Below are 20,538 nucleotides of genomic sequence, written 5' to 3'. Positions count from 1 at the left end.
CATTTTAGGATTGGTAATATATCCAGAGGGCTAATAGGGTGAGATTGCCACATTAGCGGCAGAGAACAATAAAATAATACAATGCTATCTGAAAATGTAAAATGGAAAAGATCTTTATAGAGGGCAAACCTTCATCAATATGAAAAAAGATTATATGTCCCAAGGGGATAATTTCATACTTTGTCTGTGGCTGTCAAAGGACAGAAAAAACTCAGGAACTCTAATTTCATCCATCCTTTCCCTTAGCAGTCAGTAAGCTTTCAAATCACCCCTCCCCTTTTTTGGGCTGTTTAATCCAGATCATAGAGAATTTTATTGCTGCCCTAATCTCTCAGGCTTCAGTATGAAATGTGCATGGACTTGTTTCTGTATCCTCCTGTTCTACCAGACTCCAGAGACCCAACGAAGACACCTAAATGAGGAGCCATTGCTCTCCATTATAGCCTGGTAGAAATTGTCTGGTAGAAAGAATTGCCTGGTAGAAATACCAACAGTAACAAAGGTGACTCAGCTCTTAAACTGGTTAAATCTATTTTAGGATTTCTCTGTGAGAAACTACAGGGGACATGTATTCCTACTTATTGTTCCAAATTGATTGAAATTAGGACAAATTGATTGAAATTAAGAGGGCCTGAAATAAACATAATCCATAATGTGGTTCTGTTAAATCACCAATGTCTCTCAAGGATTTTTCATCCCAGCCTGCTGGGAGATGTAGGCTCACACAACATGAAAACCAGAGGGATGCGTTGTCTTAGGATCCAATTCAAAGCACGTTGAAGTAAAGGAGCTTTGATTTATTTCAGTGGGCTTTAGCTTCCCTGTGGGCTGTCTGCAGAGGTGAGCCATCCTCTTTCCCCTGTAGGGAGCGAGGTGTGATGGCCTGCCCGACTGGCAGCATTGTCTGCTACAGCTGACATCCCTTGTCACAGGTAAAATGTGCTTCTCTATGAATTTTGTGCTTGCATGTTTCGTTTGCTTTCCTGTTGTACTTACACTCCTGCCCTAATCCTCAGCAACATCTCCATGCTGTGTGAGCTGTTTGCATATTCTACTGACCTTTCTCAAAGGCAGGATCCCGCTGCACTGCTGCATCCATGCTGACAGCTTCAGTCTGGTTTTTACATCTGCTGTCATCTCACAAACTACTTTTTCATTACTCTTCAAAAAAAGAAACCCTAATGACATGCCTTATTCAAAACCAAATTATCCTGGTTTGGTTCACAACTGGTTTACTGAGCTTGTATAAAACCTTGTGCTTGTGGAATGCATAGTAGAAGACGAAAAGGGATATAGAAAAGTAAATGTTTCATTAGTTTATTCCTTCCCAGTCTTTTAGTTTAAGAATGAGAGTACTATTTAAATGCTAGATCTGATCAACCACTGAACCACAGAGGTGAAAAGAGATCTTAATTAATCCGCAAAATATTTTTCTAAGGAAAACTTGGTAAAATGCATTATTGTTGCTTGCTCTGTGCTCAGGTTTCTAGTTGGGCTGAGGCTCTATCTTTCCACAAGTAAAATTTATATTGGCACAGTACAGCAAAAATCTCTCAGCCACGTCAGCAAAGACATGTGAAAAAGGATTGTTTGTCCTCTTCATCATGAGCAGGTTTTGCTCTGGTACTTGGCATTTTCATGCACAGTGATTTTTCAAGCTCGAAAAATGTTCTTTTTATGTATTTTTGTGCAGAGTGGTTTTTGTTTTTGTAAAAATCTCTAGGTTTTTAAGAAGGTAAACTGTAACAATCAGAACTTTACCAGCACTGTAATTTGAAGTCACAAGCATTTAGTAATAGCAGTGATTCACATAGGTTTGACACAGAAAACAACTGGAACTCAAGAAACATGGAAAATACCAAGGACTGTGCAATGTTAAACAGAAATATTTGAGCTAGTAAAGGCACCAGGAAGCTGAATCATAATTCTGTTAGTGTGGTACATTTCCTAACCTAATACCTCCTGGTGACAAGCACAAATGAAACAGCCCAGAGAGATCTGTGGGCTTGCAAATTTATATTAGTTCAGGTATGGAATATAAACATGGTCATGGGTTGTGCAGTTTTGACTGAACTTTTTATCAAATTCAGGCTATGGTAGGAGTTTTCTGCTTTCATACAGGCTGTTCTGTTGACTCCCTTCTAATTTAATTTTACCTTGCCATTTGTAAGTGTCCCCATCTGCAGTCTTTCCCTTCTCTGTCACTCAGTCTCGTCATAGCCTCAGGCTGTCTGTCCCATTTCTCCAATTTTTAATGTAAGTGAAAACCTCCTTGTCTGAACAATTCTTTTCTCCCAATCAGGACCACCTCCTGAGCCCACAGCCAACAATATTTTGAGCACTTCCCTTTTAACGATGTTGAATCTCTAGTACCCAGACTTTTTGCCAGCTTTTGTTTAATCTAGCTCTTCATCCATGGCTCTACTACACCCAGATCCATTTTCCCTGCCCCTCAACCTTGCCTCAATGCCGGGGCATGTCTTCCTGCTCTGTTACATTTTTTCCGTCGGGACAGTGATTCCCAACTCGACTCTTCTTATCCAGATGCCTCATGAGCTTGCCGTTTCTTTTTCTTTCATTTTTTTCCCCCACAGTAGACTTTAATTTCCTTCCTCTATGTTACCTCTTCCACTTTCACCCTCAACCTCCTGCCTTGACAAATGCACTACTTCAATCCTCACTTCCAGTCCCACTTTTCCCATATCCTGCAATACAAGCTTCTGCCATCTTCAACCTTGCATCTCATCCCATGCCCCACACCCTGTTTCCATGTGCCATTTCATGGTCATCCCTACTTTCCAATGCTATTTTAACTTATTGGTTTATGAACAACTCAGTCTTTTTCCAGATTTCTTGGGCCCAGCAAGAAAGTTCTTACCAAACACACAGGAGAAGAAAAGGCATCTAAGATCTAAAACCTGGGCTTGGCACAATAAGAATAGGTCACAACTATGATGTTGTTCAACCACATGCTACACCTGCTACAGCTGGGATTTTGGGAAGCTTTATCCTGAAAAGCTGTATGAAGAGGATATCACTGGAACATAAGCTAACTGGTGTTTCAAAGGCCAAAGCTGAGCAGCTTTTTACATAGAGAGAAAAGGCACTTGCCTGCCAAAACACACAAAAGCACACATGCACGATGGGTCATCTAAAAGAAAAAAAAAACTAGACTAAAATTTTTAACATGAGTAAAATAAATGTATTTTTCCATTCCATTAATGTTACCAAATCATTTACAAGTTTATTTAAAAATAAATAAATCTATTGGGCAGAAACAGGCTGTCAGCTTGGAGAATTTGAGTTAAAACATCTCTATCTAGGAAGACTCATAAGCATTTTTAAAAAGTCTTCTCATAGGAAGCATAAGGCAGACTGATTGCTAGCTGACAATAACAACCCTAAATCTACCACTTTTCTGATTTTTTGAAATTATCATCTCTCTCTAAATATATACAATAATCTGATAACAAGAAGGTGTGAAAGGCACTCTTAAGTTCTAGGGTTTCAGAAATGACTGAGGGGCACAGGTTGAAGCAGAAGCTAAGATTTTCTTTGTAAGAGTATTGATGAAATAGATAAACCACATACAGAGTCTAATTTGGAAATCTGGAGATGTTTAAATTACTTTGAAAACAAAAATGAAAAATAGAAGAGAAAATACCATTCCAAAGCCTGCTCATTGATTTAACCATTTTAGGTGCCTGTAGGAATAATAACAATGAAAACCATCTGCTGATCTCTGCAACTAATTCTTTATCTATGCTTGAAAGACTTTTGCAGAGATGGGAAGCTGTGTATGAGACTGTGGACAAAACAAGCTGTATATGGCAGCTGTTTGGAGGGTTCTACTCACGGGAATCCAGTTGCCATGTAGTTAAGGCCTTACCCAGAACTGGAGATCAGCTTCTTGTGGAACTACGAACACATAATAACACATTTTTTGTGGTTTAATTCACAAATCATTAGTTAAAAATAAGATTCTGAAAAGTACAAGGGTTCAAAAAAGGACATGGACATAATGATTGAATACATACTGACCTAAATATAAATTGATGAATAAACAGAAAATCGATAGAGGGTATACCCGACTAATTTTTCCTCCTGTGGAAAATTCCATAAATACCTGACATTGGCTGGCAGGTTTTTATTGTATGCACTGCCTCAGTTCAAACCAGGCTGCTGTGAGCTCACAGCAGTTGTGATTTCTAAATATTTTTCTCAAAATTGCATTCATATGAAAAGAGATTTGACTGTAGAATGGGGAGAAAGGTGCTGCAAACCAAAGGGAAATAAAAACTGAAGATTATTTTATTAGGGTAAAGACGTAAGCTTTACACCACTCCCATATAGTTATTCACAGGTTGAATAGTCACTGCTGAATAGGGTAACAGTTTCTGTTCACCACCACTAATCACAGAGTGGTATTGTGCATTAATAAATGTAATTCAGTCACACAAGATCACAGGCTTGATACAGAAGTGACAGTGGAGGCACTCAGGATTTCTCTGAGCTTGAGCTAGTTTTAGCAATACTCAAGGGACTAGTGCCTGATTTTTAGCTTTTGGGAAGGCAGCTTTCTGTGTGGTAAAGATCCAACAGACTCGGGTAGCTACTGTGTGATGCACAACAGCCCTCCATGTTCACAAGAGCCACCAAAGGATTTGGGGTGATGCTCAGAGAGTAAAAGTAGGTCTTGTTAACATGTTAACATGATGGGTGCCAAGACCAAGGAGAGGAGGAATGTACCCCTACGACCACTGTAGTTCTCCTCCTGAAGGGTGCAGGATGTCCAGGACTCATAGAATCATGGAATGGCTTAGGCTGGAAGGGATCCTAAAGATCACCTAGTTCCACCCCTCCACTAAGGGTAGGGATACCACCCACTAGGTCATGGACCTTTCCCCCTCCATGCACACTCCTCTGCTTGGGGGTAACTGGAACTAGCTGCTGTAAGGTCCATAGGGACACTGCAAGAGTGAGCACAGCTCCAGGAAAAAGGGGAGATGTTGCTAAGCTGTCTTCAAAATCATTTTAAGAGTATTATTGTGGAGGTTTTTCCATATTACCTCAGACTACAACAGTTAATGTTGCTGGAATTGACTAACAATTAGCTGTATTTTGGCTTGATTGTTATAATTTTGCTTATTCTAAAAATAAATATGTGTTCTAACAATATGCATGTATGTATATATGTATGTATATAAAGTGTTCCCTTTTGTTCCTAGCAAGGTTTTAAACATAACAGTAGCAGGCATGTTTTCCCACATCCCTCAAAGAGGAAATAACAGTGAACAGAAATAACAGGTAGGCACATACAGACCTTTCAGTGACAAACATAGTGTTTTTCATATTATAACTGCAATCAAGAACAAAGTTGGCTTCCTACAGGGACAGATCAGTGCTTTTGGACTGCAACTAAGCAATTCCAAAAGATTTCTTCTCTTCTTTCATAACTGTTAGGTGTAAGATGTGAGCTGAAGTCATTATAGATTCTGAGATCAAATCACATATAAGACTTGGTCCACCTGGTTATTTCTAAAATGCTGCATCTCTTTATCTGTTTTTGCTTCTATGGCTGCATACATCTCTACCTACCATGTCCATAGTGCCAGATTCTGGATCCAGCCTGAGATCTACCTGTGGTCTGGGAACAGCAGAAACCACTCTCTTCCCATCATAGGAGAGAGAGAAGGGAGCTTAAGTTCACCCTTAACGAACAAAAGCCCCTTTTTATAGTAAATGTATTTTTGACCACTGGGTCAGGTCGAGGACTTCTTCTGTACAATGTGGAAGATGACAGCTCTCTAATAGTCAAATTCCTTCCACTTGCTACAACCAAAAAGGCTGGAGTCCACTTTTCAGTAACTGAGGAGTTAGAATACTTATTTCAAGTGCTCTGATGTCACTCTACACACGGACCAGCAGAATATATGAGAAGAAAAGCTGTCAATGAAAAATTCACTCAAGTAGAAACCCTGCAACGTGCCTCCTTGCTCACTTTATCCTTCCTACTTTCCCAGGTCTTGTAACAAGAGGCATCCTGCAGTGATGGCTGTGGACCTTTTGTTTGGACCTCACAAGTCAGATTTGGCTTGGAACCAAGCACTACAAACTGAAACAACTGGTCCAATAGTTGTGTTGTTCACTGATGCATTTCCCTCTCTACATTGCAACTCCCTGCTTGGTGACTCAGAGCAAGTCCTCTAGGTGATTAAATTGGTTGTGTTGGTGGCTTTTCAGCTGTATTTTTCTAACTGGTAAGTAATCTTGAAGATTACCTGGAGAGGAAGCCGAGACACTTTTCTGCTATTGCTACAAAATAGGGCTTGAGAAATGTCTCCTTTGCAGACCAGTGATTCTCCTCAGAGATTAAAGAGCCGATCCGTCCCATATCATTGCTGTCCTTGATCAGTCCTTTTACAGGTCTCTGATGGTGGAAGAGCTTTCCGTAATAGAAAGCAGCAGAAGTAGCAAGAATATCAAGCAGAACTTTGGGATTCTTTTGGGCAGAGATGGGGGCAAGTCATGATGCCTACTAAATAAAGTAAGCACAAGCCTGTCACTTGTCCCAGCCCTGCCTGAGCAGATCTGTGTGTATTTCAGCATTCTTCCTCTACAAATTTCTTTCAAGAGTGCTCAATATTCAGTAAAGAGACTATGCACATCTGCTGTTCCAAGAAGCAAGTTTAATTGCTGATGGGATTTTTTCCCACTAGCATTTCAACCCATCTGCATGTTGCGATTACTGAAGCCTAATTTTGTTTTTGTCTACTTCAACCTTTTCAAGTGATATTCATTAATCCCATCTATGGCATCTCTAACATGTGGGAAATCTGCCTAGAGTAATTACAAAGTATTTCCTCTGCACTTAGTTCTCATATAAGAGCATGTGAAGATAATGAAGGCTGATTGTAGTGTCATCATTCCATTGAGGAAATGAATGATGCTGTTCAAATAACAGCTGGCTTGTTACATAAAAGAAATGACAGATCAGAATAATAAAGACAAACTCCCCTTTAACAGATCTTTCTAATTTGAAAGTCTCAAATAATTGTCTGGAATCCTAGAAGTACAGAACATCATGCAAAAAAAGCCCTTAAGTTTGCTCTCTGTATGGCTGTGTATACACCCACACATATATATATATATTTGTGCACTTATACATACATGCCTAAAACTTTATAGTATTTTTAAATTATTTTTGCATTATATATATGTTTTATGTGGAATATCCATGACAGAAAATAAAATACAATTTAGAAAAATTACCTTTTTTATAGTTAACTGACCTGAACTGGTCATCTAGGAATGTGAAGGATACATATTATAATTGAATTTAAGGTGCAATGAAATTTTCACCATGATAATAATTTACACAACAGTGTCATTACAAAAATCTTGTGAGGCCCTAATCTCCAGCAGGTATGCATATATATGAAAAGCAACAGAGGTTCCTCTGTTTTATATATGTTTAAATACAATTTATATTAAAAATATCACATATATAGGCATCATATACAGATACATACACATTTATATATGTATCTACAAATAGATACCTCAGTTGATGAATGGTCTGTTTTGAAGTGCCCACTGCTCCACAGATCAAATTTGCAGTGCTCAGCTCACACTCTATGAAGTCAAAGGTCTAATTTCATAGTGTCTTTCTGCCTGAGGGTGTTCCCAGACAGTCTTCCAGTCTAAACCTGAGAGTTTGACACCTTTGGGAAGGAAGATATAGCATCATATGGCACTATCAGACTACAACACCTGATTTCTAGCTGGAGTTTGAAGTAAAAGCTAATAACAACCAAAAAGTTATATGTTTCAGGTCTAAGAATTTCCTTGAATGATCCAAGGAAAATGTCAAGGTGTGACCTCAAATGATACAGAAGACAAAATTAAAACAAAAAACTAATTAAAGCTAGTAACAACATTAGAGTGAAATGAAGCACAGTGATGAAGCCTTTGAGAGCAGACTTTCTCAGCAATGCCAGCTACATTCCTAAACTAGATACAGAAGATTTTGGAAAAAATTCCTCACATAGTCCCATTTTATGTTTTCAAGCTGACATAAACTGGGCTCTTGGGAATTGCAAATAAGATGGACCCAAAGAAAAGAATTACAGAATAATCCCAGTCCAGCCTCTTGCTTCAAGTAGCATTTGTTGGGATGAGCTCCAAGGTGAAGTTTATCCTAACCTGTCTGGGCAATATGTTCCACTGCTTGACTGTCCTAATAAAATGCTTCACATTTTGAATTTATTCATTAATATTTGCCAATGGGGTAGCATAAGCTAAAATCAATGCTTAGAGCTTTAAAAAAAAATCCAAGCAGAATATAAAATCCTGTTAAAGAAGGCAATAAAGTTGTTTAAATTGAGTGTATACTATATCTTCATGAAAGTCTAGCTTCAGGAAATATTGGAACAAAAATGCAACTAGATTTAATTATATTTTTATTATTATTCATAAATGGAGAAATAGGGATCTATATTGCCATAGCAACAAAATGCTATGTGTTTTTCTATATAAATTTGAAAATGTAGTGCTTTCACATGAAATTAAAACCAGAGCCCAGAAGCACAAAAATATTAAAGTAGTACATTTGTAATAAGAAACTATTAATTTTCTGACCAATTGGTTTTGTCTCCAAATTTAAAGACTATTGAAAGGGATATTTAACACTGAAGACAATTTTTGAAAAGTAACCTTTCACTCCATAACTAAAAATTATCTCAGAGTCCAATTTTTCTCTAAGAATCACACACACGTAGCTTTGTAGAAATAATAGCTGCTTGTTAGCTCAGAGCATAGGTCCTTTATAAAGAAATGATTGTGTAGACAGAGGAGTAATCTCTGCTGCACATGAAAGCTGATTCTGCCTCTTGAAAATGTAGCTACTAAAGATGTTGTTAATCACAGAAATAGTGAATAAATTTAAGGAAAGGCTTTTACTTAAAGTCATTTTATCCAGCAAAGAGGTATCTTCACGCATTAAACACTGGATTCAGCAATTCTGAGTTGTGGACCTCTGCACATGAATGGCTTCTATTACCAAACTAAGCCCAATTGCAAATTTAAGGCAGTAGAGTTCGAAGCCAAAATCAGAGTGAAAGTAGTCTGCAATCATTTAGCTGGTGGACAGCATTTGCATTTAGCATTTCACTATCCCCTTTGAATTAATATATCACATTAAACTGAGTTCTTAATGGTTACTCAAAATGTCTTTTCATTAGCAGCAGACTTCTTGCAGCTCTCATGAAAGTATCTAAGCAAGGAGACTAATAAAAAGCTCTTCCATTGCTTTATTCTTTTCAAGTCTGAATCTTAAACATTTCTGCTTTTATTAAAAATCACATCAGACTTTAAGAATTTTGGAGCTTTCAGGAAGAGATGAAAGTAGGTAATTTTAATTCAAAATTTTTCACCTGTCTTGCTCTTCTTGATGTCACTGGAATTTATCAGACTGAAGTGTGGCATAACTTCTACAAAAGCCTTGCATCAACTCTGTTTTTTAGTGGATTTTCCCAGATGACCAGGGGTCTCCTCTGATGCACATTTTTCACTTTCAGTAACCAGAGTAGACCACTTGTTCTTTTCTCCACCAATTTGACAAGAGTAGCAATTTCAGTTTATATCTTGAATGTCATATTAAAAATTCATAATTGAGTTGTGAGAGTGAATAATTATATCAAGACCAAGAGAATTAAGGAGATAGATGTGACACATTACATTTATTGCTAATTTATTTCTTTTTATAGTCTTTTTTTAAGTCTTTCACAATAAAAAAAGAGAAATTACTGCCATTTCAGCTCTAGCATTTAAAAGTTCTTCGAAATTTTATGCATTTGTCCTCATGACATTTCTTCCCTTCTCCACATTTTATTTATATAGTAATTGATGCCAAGTGGCCTTATCATCAATGTCACTGACAATTTTGACCGATGAAATCACCCACTGCTGTTGTTTCAGCAGCTCACTCCTATCAGTTACAGAGCAGCCACTGATTGCAGGGTATTTCCAATTAACCAAGGAGATAAGTGTACCAAAACATTCCCTGTTTCAACTAGCTATCCATCTAGGCATATCTAACTTCCAGGGAAAAATAAATTCATACTATGTGCATTGCTAAATTGGTAATTGCTACCATTTCTGCACTGGACTCAACAAACATGGATGGGAGAAAGAAGAAAAACTCTTCTTTAAATTGCTTTCATTTTGGACCACAGATGTGTCTGAGGGTTACTGCTTGATATAAATCTACAATTGGACATAGACTTTTGAAACTTCCAATAATATTTTCAAAGAATCTTAATGGAATTGAATACTCAGAGCTAAATTGAATCAGAAATGAGATGTTCGATTCTTTTTGTTCAAAGAAATGTATTAACTAAACCCCAAAATATATAAATATGTCTGATTTATGTACCAAAACAAGGAAACTTTAGATCTGAAATCCAGTTTTGTCCAGTTTTCACCGTATACAAACGATAAATTGATTTTTTACTTTGAATATCTCTAGACACTTCTAGTCCTGCTCTTGATTATTTCCTTCTCTGTTTTCTAGAGTCTGAGCACATTTTGCCTAATTCACATCTACATAATTAGTGCACAACATAGTCACAATCTTGCCACAGCAAGCACAAGGCAGGATTGTCCCTGTCCACACTAAATACTGGAAGCAATATGGCCAAGGTCCAGCTTGAGCAATCTGGCCTTTGGTACCCTGGGAGTTTTCAGCAACACAACTTTTACAAGGGAATGGACAAACTTAGGGTACTCTGAAGCCTGTCAGAGCAATCTGCCTCCAGTAACAGCAACAAATTACTTTAAATGAGTGCGGATGGGAATTCCAGCTCCTAGGTCTGTGCATACAAAGTATCAGTTCACTCTTGTGCTTTTCCTCATGGAAGGAAGCCATATGTGCACTGCTGAAGTGCACACCTCTGTGTCTCAGTCTGGATACCTAACCTGAGCACTCCAGACACACAGAGGGCAAGATCATACCCTAAGAAGGCAGCAAAATGCCTCTGCACTTACTTTTTCTGTATTAGCTGGTTCAATTGGCACCTCCACAGATCCTACTCACTCCATGTTCACCCCACGTAGGAAGCCCAGTCACAAATCTGGGGGAGGAATCCAGCCCCCAAACTACTGCAGCAGTACTTGTTTTTACAGCTAGAGATTAACCAAGCCTTCCACATAACAGCTGAATCCTATAGCACTCATCAGAAGACTACTCAGACCCTGAACTTCTTGAAGCCTTTAATTATGTTAGCAGAAGCTGTAAGCTCCTGGCTTTTTTATCAAAAAGTTAAAGCATCCGATCCACTAAGAGCTGAAAGAGAGCAGAGCCTATCCAGAGAATTTTGACCTCCTGATTTGAATGCAATAAGGCCAAAAAGGCAAATGAGATAAGTATGAACTTCAGGAATTAATACAGCAAGGCAAACCTTCCCTGAAATCCAGATTAATCTAGACTGAAATCCAGCCAGCTTGACTAACAAACACAGCAAGCCAATGAACAATTAATAGCAAAACAGCCCTCCAAAAAAAGAGTTGAAGTTTCTTAGAGAGTTAATGAGGACAGGGAGATAACTTCAAAGGGCTCTGGAGAAAGTTCCTGGAACCCTAAATTTTACCCCCTAACCTAGACAAGGCAGCAATGGATCTACTCTTCTTATGCATTTATTTATTTTCACATGATAAATGAACATATGCAAGCTGTGCAGATACTCGTTTCCCTCTTGAGCCCAGGCTTGGAAGTGCAGCTACTAGATGAACATTCGAAAACATGAAGTTTTCTCTTAATTTAGCACATTCATATGGGAAGTTACATGGTGACATAATGGAGGATGGCAATAGGAATAATTCAGTCTCTTGATGCAGCTCTGAAGAACAGAGTGGGATAGAGTAGAGTAGAATAATCTTAATTGGAAGAGATCTACAGCAATCATCTAGCCCAACTGCCTGACCAATTCAGGCCTGATCAAAAATTAAAGCAGGTTGTTAAGGGCATTGTCCAAATGCTTCTTGAACATTGTGAGGCTGCAGGTATCAAACATTTCTCCAGACAGTCTGTTCTAGTGTTTGACCACTGCCTCTATAAAGAAATAGTTCCTTACGTCATCCACCGACACAGCTGTGTACGATTCCCATGGGGAATGTCATGGCTTATTTCCTTTGCAGTATCCAAGGAGGAATATGCTCTGCTAAACTTCATCTAAGGTTTTTTTGCATGAAATTTTTCAGCTTCCTACATGTCTGCATACCTATCCTTTATATATTCATAAACACCTACAGGGTACCAAGTATATACTTGGTATATATTTAGATCTTTGAGTGGATTATGCAATTCTAACATGCATAGGCGATATGAAAACAAAGGGGACTAGCTTAAACAGAAAAGAATTAGGCAGAGTAAGTTCTAGAGAATTAGCAGACAATGAGTATTAGGTCTTCTCTTTTCACTAACTTTGAAATTAAAAAAAAAACCAAGAAAACAAGTTCAAATGAAATTTTGAACCAAGATGTCCTTCTAGACAAATAATAACAAGCCCTTTGGATGCTGCTTGACAATGATTCTTTTTTCACCACTTGCTTTTTTTAGCATTTTAAACTTGCCAGTGAAAGTAGCACTTTGAGGAATTTCTCACAAAAAGCAAGAGAAATTTAAAAATGAGAATGTAATTAAGGGGTGCATAAATATCAAGTAGAAAGAGGGAAAGAGCCACAATTATTATATTTTCCTTCACCCATTGATTATGTCATCAAAGATAATTTCTGTTTACTTTCTTTCCTTCTATGAAACATTAGAGAATAGAGCTTCTTGCTTGTCTCTAATATATTTTACATATGAGCCATTAGTCTGGTGCTTCTGTTGTACTTCAGGATGATTTGGAACAAGCTGATTCCTTTTCCTGATGCAGAATTTCCCCAGAGAGGTGTGATTAGACTGCTGAGTGTCAGCCATTGCTTACTTTATCCATATGTTTGGAAGTTTGAATGACTAAAGAGACTGAGATTTAAACCATGTTTGATGTATAGCCAGTTAAGCAGGGATTTAACCCTCCACCCCCCAGATTTTTAACAACTCTTCATCTCTGTATTTAACAGTCAAATATGCTTTGTATAAAAACAGAGTAACCAGATCTGTTGGAGAACATCAGTGTATGACAAATCCCAATGATCTTACACCCTAAGTTCAAATTATTTTTTTTTTCAAACTGCCTGAAAATACAGTCTAAATATTTTCTTTAAAAAGTTACATTAGACACTCACTCAGAGTCTTAGCAATGAAAGTTCAAGAGAATGAGTGGTTTCTAAATAGTAGGAGATTCATTAATAGTGAGACAGCAAGATATCTTAGATGACTTGTGCAAGTCAGGTCTAAGATAAATTGTGGCAACCAAAAAACTTCATGCAAGCAGTGCTGGAGAAATATTGGATATGGTTTTATGGTTTTCATTGGGTGCTGGGTTTTTTTCCTTTCTTTTTTCTTTAATTTAAAATCTGTTTTGATTTTGAAGCAATGGGACACATTTTCTCAAAACTCTATATAAAATTATGAAAGAATCTATGGTTCTGTGTATCTGTATCTACATAAGTATCTCAATCAACCTAAAACATTATTGTACTCAAACCCTTTCAAAATCAACTGCAAGTTTCAGCAGAAACTGGAAAAAAATGACACTTTCACTGATTTTTATGATTTAATCCATGCTTACAGCAAACCCACAGTTTATTCCATACTAGTAGCAAAACCAAAGATGATTTCTTGATTAGATGGTTTTCTTGATGCAAAGATACAGATAGAAAGTCAACATGCTGAAACAATCAAATATTAGGCAAAATAAGCCAGCTGAAAATAGATGTTTAACATTGCTACGGAATCTGAAAACATAATCACACTGACACCAATCTGTAAATTCTGTACATTTCTAGGCATTAACACTAAGTTAATTTTCACTCCAATACAGTTAACAATACAAAGTTATGGTTCCTATTTGTGCTTCAGTATAAAGCCAAGTACCTCCTCTTCTTGGAAATCTCCAAACCTGAAAAATAAATTCTTCGCATTCTTCTTTCTCTTCATTATCTCAGAAAATTTCATACAGCTTCATATTAAAGTTAATGCCTTAAGGCTATCACATTGCTTATCCATCCTCAAAAAAATCTCATGTCCTCAGCTAAAAATCTTATTAAGCATAATGAAGCAGAAATCAATCCATTTATGAAGTACAGACATATTTTTTTGATAAAAACACCATACATCACAGTGCTGTGCCAAATAATATTTTCAACTGTTACTTTGAAAATTCCTATTTTTTACAAACACAGAAGAATTCGTGTCAGAAGAATACCCTGAAGACCATCTAGTCCAAAAGTAAATTGAACTCCAGATGTGGTCTGACAAATGTCAAGCAAAGAGGTACAGCCATACTGTTAGATCTCCTGCTTATGCTCTCATCAGCATGGCCCAGATGGCCAGCCTTCACTGCCACATGGACATTGATGCCTTGGGTTTTAGTTTTTATATTTTTCAGATTCTCTGCTGCTTAGTGTGTAACTCTAAACCTTCTTATTGGGTTTGGTAGGTTCTTTTTGCAGGGTAGCTAGACCCTTTCTAGCTAGAGAACCAGGGACACCCAATACCCAAAAAGCATAAACAATGGCGAGGGAAAGGGGGCAAGCCAGGGGGCTGATATTTCATAGCTTGGGGCTGTGGTTGGACAATTGGCTCCAATATGTAGATGAACCAAAAATTTTAAAAGTGTAGAGACTTGTGACCGGGATCCACTGTAGATTTGATTTGGATGTAGCCCCAGCTGGGCTCTTGCACTGCCCAAGGTGTATCCTTGGTAAAATAAAATAAATACTTATTTTTATTCCTTTTGCTCTGTCTAGTCTCTGTTCCAGGTCAGCCTTTCCATGTTGACTGCTTTGGGCTCCGTGGAGATCCGATGCTCCAGACCCAGAAAGTTGCCAGCCTTCCCAGAGAGAGTCCCCCAAGAAACTGCCTTCTAGGGGCTCTTCTGGCAGGTCTCCTAGCCGCTGGATAAGCCTCAGCAAGCGTGGCCTGTGGCCACAAGTGATCAGCTCTCAGTGAGATCAGCTCAGTGATTTCAGCTCTGCTTGCTAGGCTATCCCAGGCTGACTCTGGGACAGAGAGACAGGAGCGTTGGATGGAGATTCCACAGAGATTCCTTTATTATCCAGCAGCTCTGTGAAGGGAGCCAGGGATGACAGCTCCCTCAAGAACTGGGGAAAAACCGGGGTTTTTTGGGGGGGAAAGTAAGGGTGGTACCAAGGGGGAAAGACCAATGGTTACAAAGGATTAACATGGGTACTAGGGCATGGTGGGATAACAGAAGCTTTTCAGGGATAGCTCACCATGATAAGAAAAGATGTGCCAACCTAAGGAGCATCCTTCCAGGAGGGTTGAGATAAGGTAATCACAGCCCATTCAAAGGACCTTCCATTCAAGGGACATCCCTCCAGGGCAAGGCTGCGGGCAGAGCTGTGGCAGGCCCATGGGCCTCCACATTTCCAGGCATCAGTTCTGGCAACACAGATGGGACCTTAAGGCATCTGGAAAACCCCTGGACTGAAGAAACACCCAGCTCCTGCCCCGTACCCCTGCTGGCACTCTGAGGAGGGCCCAGCTGCAGTCTAGAAGGTATCAGAGCCCAAGAACCCCTAGGACTGGTACCGAGACTCATGAGTAATTGCATAAAAGTGGTATTCTGTTTTAGCACCTAAGTTAGGTGTTAAGAGGTGCTGACTCATGATCATTTTGCCATCTATGAGGACCTCAGGCCCTTCTCAGCAAAGCTGTGACACAACCAGTCAGTTCCCAGTCTGAACTGCTGAACCTGGTGGTTGTGCTACAGCTCCAGAACTTTGCATCCATCTTTAATGAACTTCTAGAGGTCCTTGTCAGCCCCTTCCTCCAGCTGGTTAAGGACCCTAAAAATGGCAAATGTTCTTGGCAGCCATTTACTCCAAGTGTGTGTCTATCATTAATTTGTTGAGGGTATGTTCCTTAATGTAGTCCAGATGGGTCATGAAGGGCATTGGGCCCCATAACAAACCCAGCAAATACCTTATTCCAATGGTTACCTGTTAAACTTTGAACCACTGGCTCCTTGAGCCCCGCAGTTTAGTTCATCCAGCACCTGTGTCACAAATTTGCAGACCCCTTGACTTGTTTCTAGCATTCATTCCTTCTCCCAACAATATGTAACTCAGAAGGAATACGACTGCAAAACTTCATTCACCTCTGTTCTTTCTATTTCAAACAAATCTGAAGTTGTCTTTAGCCATATCTTATGCAACAAGACCTAACTTGGAGCATCAGATTTCCTCATTGAATTCTTTGGCTAGTATGTTTATGCATAATGTCAGCTTTTTGAGGTGTGGTTTGTCTCAAACAAAAATTACATTTGATTCAGTAATTCCTGGAAATGAAAGTCTGCATTACAAGTGTTAATGAGAAATCAAATGAGGTGAGAAGGATCATACCTTGCAGCATTAGAAGTCAATTACGTGGAGGACACAGAGAAATGATTTAGTTAAAATAAGAATCCTTTTGACCTCTCGTCATTATTCAAGCCCAACTCAAGTGAAATCAAAAAATTCTTCCCTTTCTTTAATATCAGCACTGCCTTATTCTTGATGAAATCTAATTAAAAGTTATCACTTGGTTATGAAAAAAATTGAGTTTGTCTCTCATATTTCTGGTGCAAACAAAGGCAGTCAGAAACCTGAGAAAAACTTTCAAGCGTTTTCACACAGTCCTCTGCATTATTGAGTGCTTGTCTTAACTGACCTATAGTCCCTAGAAATTGAGGAATTCTATGGAATTCTTGGAAGTATTTGAGGCCAGTTTGGATGGGACTTTGAGGAACGTGGTCTAGTGGAAGGTGTCCCTGCCCATGGCAGGGGGGTTAGAACTGGGTGATCTTCAAGGTCCCTTCCAACCCAAACCATTCTAAGATTCTATGATAAAGAGAGCAAAATGTAAAGGAATGTAGTTCTACTAGCACTGTCCAACAGGACACATTCCCAGTTAAGCTGAGTATCAACAACACAGTGATGATATCAAATCACAGAACTATTAAGGCTATAAATAATATCACCTAGCCCAGCCATGAACCCATCACCACATCCATATTCACTATTAAACCATGTCCTGAATTGCCCTATCCATATATGTTTTTTAAACATTTACATGAAAAAAAAATCCTAAAATATAATATAAACCCCTCCTGGCACAACAACCACCCCCTGGCACATCCTGACACCTGTTACCTGGGAGAAGAGACCAACACACCCATCTCACTGCAAGCTCCTTTCAGGTAGTTGTAGAGAGCAACACAAAAGGAAAACAGCTTACCTGTACTTGCATCTATACATTATTGTTGCAACATTTGGCATTTGACTCATGCTATTAACTTCTCACAAAAATTCTCACAAAAATTATCAGATGCACCTTTGATCAAAATATAATGGCCATCCCCATTTCCACTTCTCCTTGCTTGTGTGCTTTCATGATAGTTCCTTTTGTCTCCTGCCATGCACAGTAGATTTTTTGCCAGATTTATGGACTTTGGTCTTAGCCTTTGTGAAACTGAAATTTCATCTCAGCTGCAGCATCCGTTGTCTACCAACATAATCACAGATGTGCTGCTTTAATGTTCTGTTGATACTGGAAAAATGAGAACAATGACCTTTGTGTTAATTGGTTAGCCCACAGAAGCTACTAAGACAGAAAGTGTGGAACTGTACAGGACAGTAGTTTACATATTCTACCCATATCCTATGTTAAGTGTGGGCTAAAAAAATGTTGCCTTATAATTATTTTAGCCTTATAGTTCCTTTATTTAGGAAATAAATAACTTTAGAATTCCTTTAATTTAGTTGAGATAAGCATACATTACCTATCTTTTAAAAAAAAAAATTCAGGTGAACTAGAGCAGTAGAAACTGATCAGTGGATTGTGGAAATGGTGCTGAGTGATTCGCTATGCTATTTTCTTCTTTTTCAGGGTACTCTCATGACACATTCCCTTTGTATTTTTTGATAACACAAAGAGTTAAGCCATTATCCATGTCATTTCGATAAAAACCTCCTCATAAACTTGCAAATTGGATCTTTTCAACATGCAAATTGTGCCTTTTCAAATACCTCAGCAGAGTATCTACCTGAACTATAACAATAAAATTGCAATACACTTCTAAATAAATACAATTGTCATATTCTCCACTCTCAGCCCCTACTCTTACAATGAAAATGCCCAGCTCTAAATGCTGTTCTTGGACAAGTCACCAGTTCCTTAAACCTTTATAAATTACCATTTTGCTGTGAGAATATATTATATTCAAGTTATTACTTGAAAGGTTATTTGGCAGTGAAGCTAACAGAGAGTGTCAGGTGAGACTGATGTTGTCAGCCTGAAAGCACAGTCATGCAGCCAGTAAATGCTGCACAGATACAGAGCTGAAACTGTGAGAGCTTCCACTGAAACAGGACCTGTCAATCTGTCATGTCATCTTCTCTGATTAAAAGATTTTGTGAGCAGGCATCTGCAAGTGCAGCAAAGGTTTTCCAGAAGGTAATGATGCAAAAATAAAAACATGACTGATGTGTCTATCATAGAATGGTCAAGGGCAGCAAACTTCATTTCAGAGCATTTTTATCTGCATGTTTCCATCTATCAGATGGCTTTTTGGTGAAAGTTGCCTAAGAGGCCTCTTTTGACTCACTAGTTCCTCAGAAAATACTTTCTATATACACCATCAATACATACTCTTCAAGTCCTCCATCTGTCACCTTTGTTGATGAAAAAAATTAAGGCTGAAAAAACAGAGAATTCCTTCACTTTAATAAAATGTGGGAAAGAAAACATATTTTCTGTTCTGTTTCTTGCTTTTCAGAAATTTTTCTGCATCAGGATTACATTTAGTCTCCTCTCCAAAAGAGGTTCTCTACTCATAACCGAGACCCTTCAGGGAAATTAAACCCTAGACACTTTGGCTCTAAATCACAGAGCCCTGTGGGTGACTTGGAATAAATAGAGGGAAGATCAAAGGAGGATTAGAGGCTGGCTGTGAAGAACATAAGCAGGAATGACAACAGGAAAGGCTCTAGTGCTAGCTTAGTTATGTTCTCACCATGAAAATAATGAAGGCAAAACTCCCATCACCCTATTCATATTTGCTGGATTGATTGCCTAATAGAAGAATTCCCTGTATACCTGTGTTACTGGTGTCCTGTTATCCTATATACCAGATAGGAAGAGACCCCTGCAGATCATTTTGTGCTCATAAATGAATACTTCGTATGTCCTAAACTCAAAGAATAAGCAAGAAAAATTTCAAATGTTCTGTTAAATACTGTGACATCTTAAGATTTAGAAAAATACACACATAAATCAAAGAAAAAGCATACCTTCTCTCTCCTTGACTTTTTCTTCTTTGTGCAGCTGTGTTTGTTCAAGCTTTCTATAAGAAAGCACACAGAAAAGAAGAAGATGGGGAGAAAAAGGGTGAGGAGCTGTAATCAGGGCAGAAACTCCCACTTGGAGCTAGGAAGCTCCCCCAGGCTGCCTAATGTATGTGAAATTCTTGCAATGCCTAAAGCAGGCATATGCAACACCTGGCCAAGCATTCCTCTGGGGGATTATATTGTACTCCCTACATCAACTTTCATTTGAGGATCCAAAATTTGTTACCAAGGCAAACTTTCTATCTCTTCTTCCTAACAAGATGGGAAACTGGAACATAATGAAGTTAAGAAATTCCTAATCATTGAACCACTTATCTATGTTTGCAAGGTCAAAGATAGTAGAGTAGTGGGATAGCTGTGCCTGGAAAGTAGTGATTAAATTATGAGTTCATATAAATTAACCATCATTTTCTCTTTGTCTTCTGCAACCAAGCAAACAGTCAGGAATTCAGCTAAAATCTTTATCTGACCAACTGCTGCCTTGCATCGTGACAGAACTTCACTCCTCTGATGGGGGCTGGGAAATGTCCTCCAAAATATTTTCTTTCATGATAATGTCAAAGAACAGAGGAAATTAGGAGCTCAGAAACAAACCACAAAAAGTGCTCAGATCTCTGAAATATATTGATTTATGTCAAGAAATTCAGCTGAAGCTCATCCAAGCCTTAAGCCATTTCACTCTATGTAGACCTTGCAACTCATCAAATACAATTTCTGGGAAAAGTAAGCTCTACCTGATGTCACTAAGAATTTTTTGTTGGATAATGTCTGTCAAATGCAGTTAAGCTTGATCCTGTAATGATATGAACACAAAATCAGCCAAATCGAATGATACCAAAGATCAATTCTGCTCAAGTGCCTCTCTTGAAAAGTGGCTTGTAACTGATGTTTGGGAAAATGAGCATGCATAGGGATCTGAAAGATTTGAGTGGACTACAAAGTTTAAGTTGTAAAATACAATAAGTACAAGTACAATAAGTACAAGTCCTATAACTCTGAGACCTCTGAATGGACCTTGACATA

The 20,538-nt window shown here is 38.4% G+C and overlaps 1 long non-coding RNA gene across 1 annotated transcript in view; it reads right to left on the bottom strand.

Annotated features, from left to right (window-relative positions):
• The window catches only part of LOC148224840 (uncharacterized), a 72,435-nt gene extending 52,861 nt beyond the window's left edge, over nt 1-19,574 (bottom strand). The window contains exon 1 of the long non-coding RNA XR_015801539.1: nt 19,459-19,574. This is a non-coding gene — a long non-coding RNA (uncharacterized LOC148224840). The remainder of the gene's footprint in view (nt 1-19,458) is intronic.
• Nucleotides 19,575-20,538: the final 964 nt, after the last annotated feature.

Source organism: Sturnus vulgaris, chromosome 2 (assembly GCF_052056855.1).
Source record: "Sturnus vulgaris isolate bStuVul1 chromosome 2, bStuVul1.hap1, whole genome shotgun sequence".
Lineage (NCBI taxonomy): Eukaryota > Metazoa > Chordata > Aves > Passeriformes > Sturnidae > Sturnus > Sturnus vulgaris.
The sequence above is the reverse complement of the archived record's forward strand: the minus strand, read 5'-3'. Positions and strand labels throughout refer to the sequence as shown.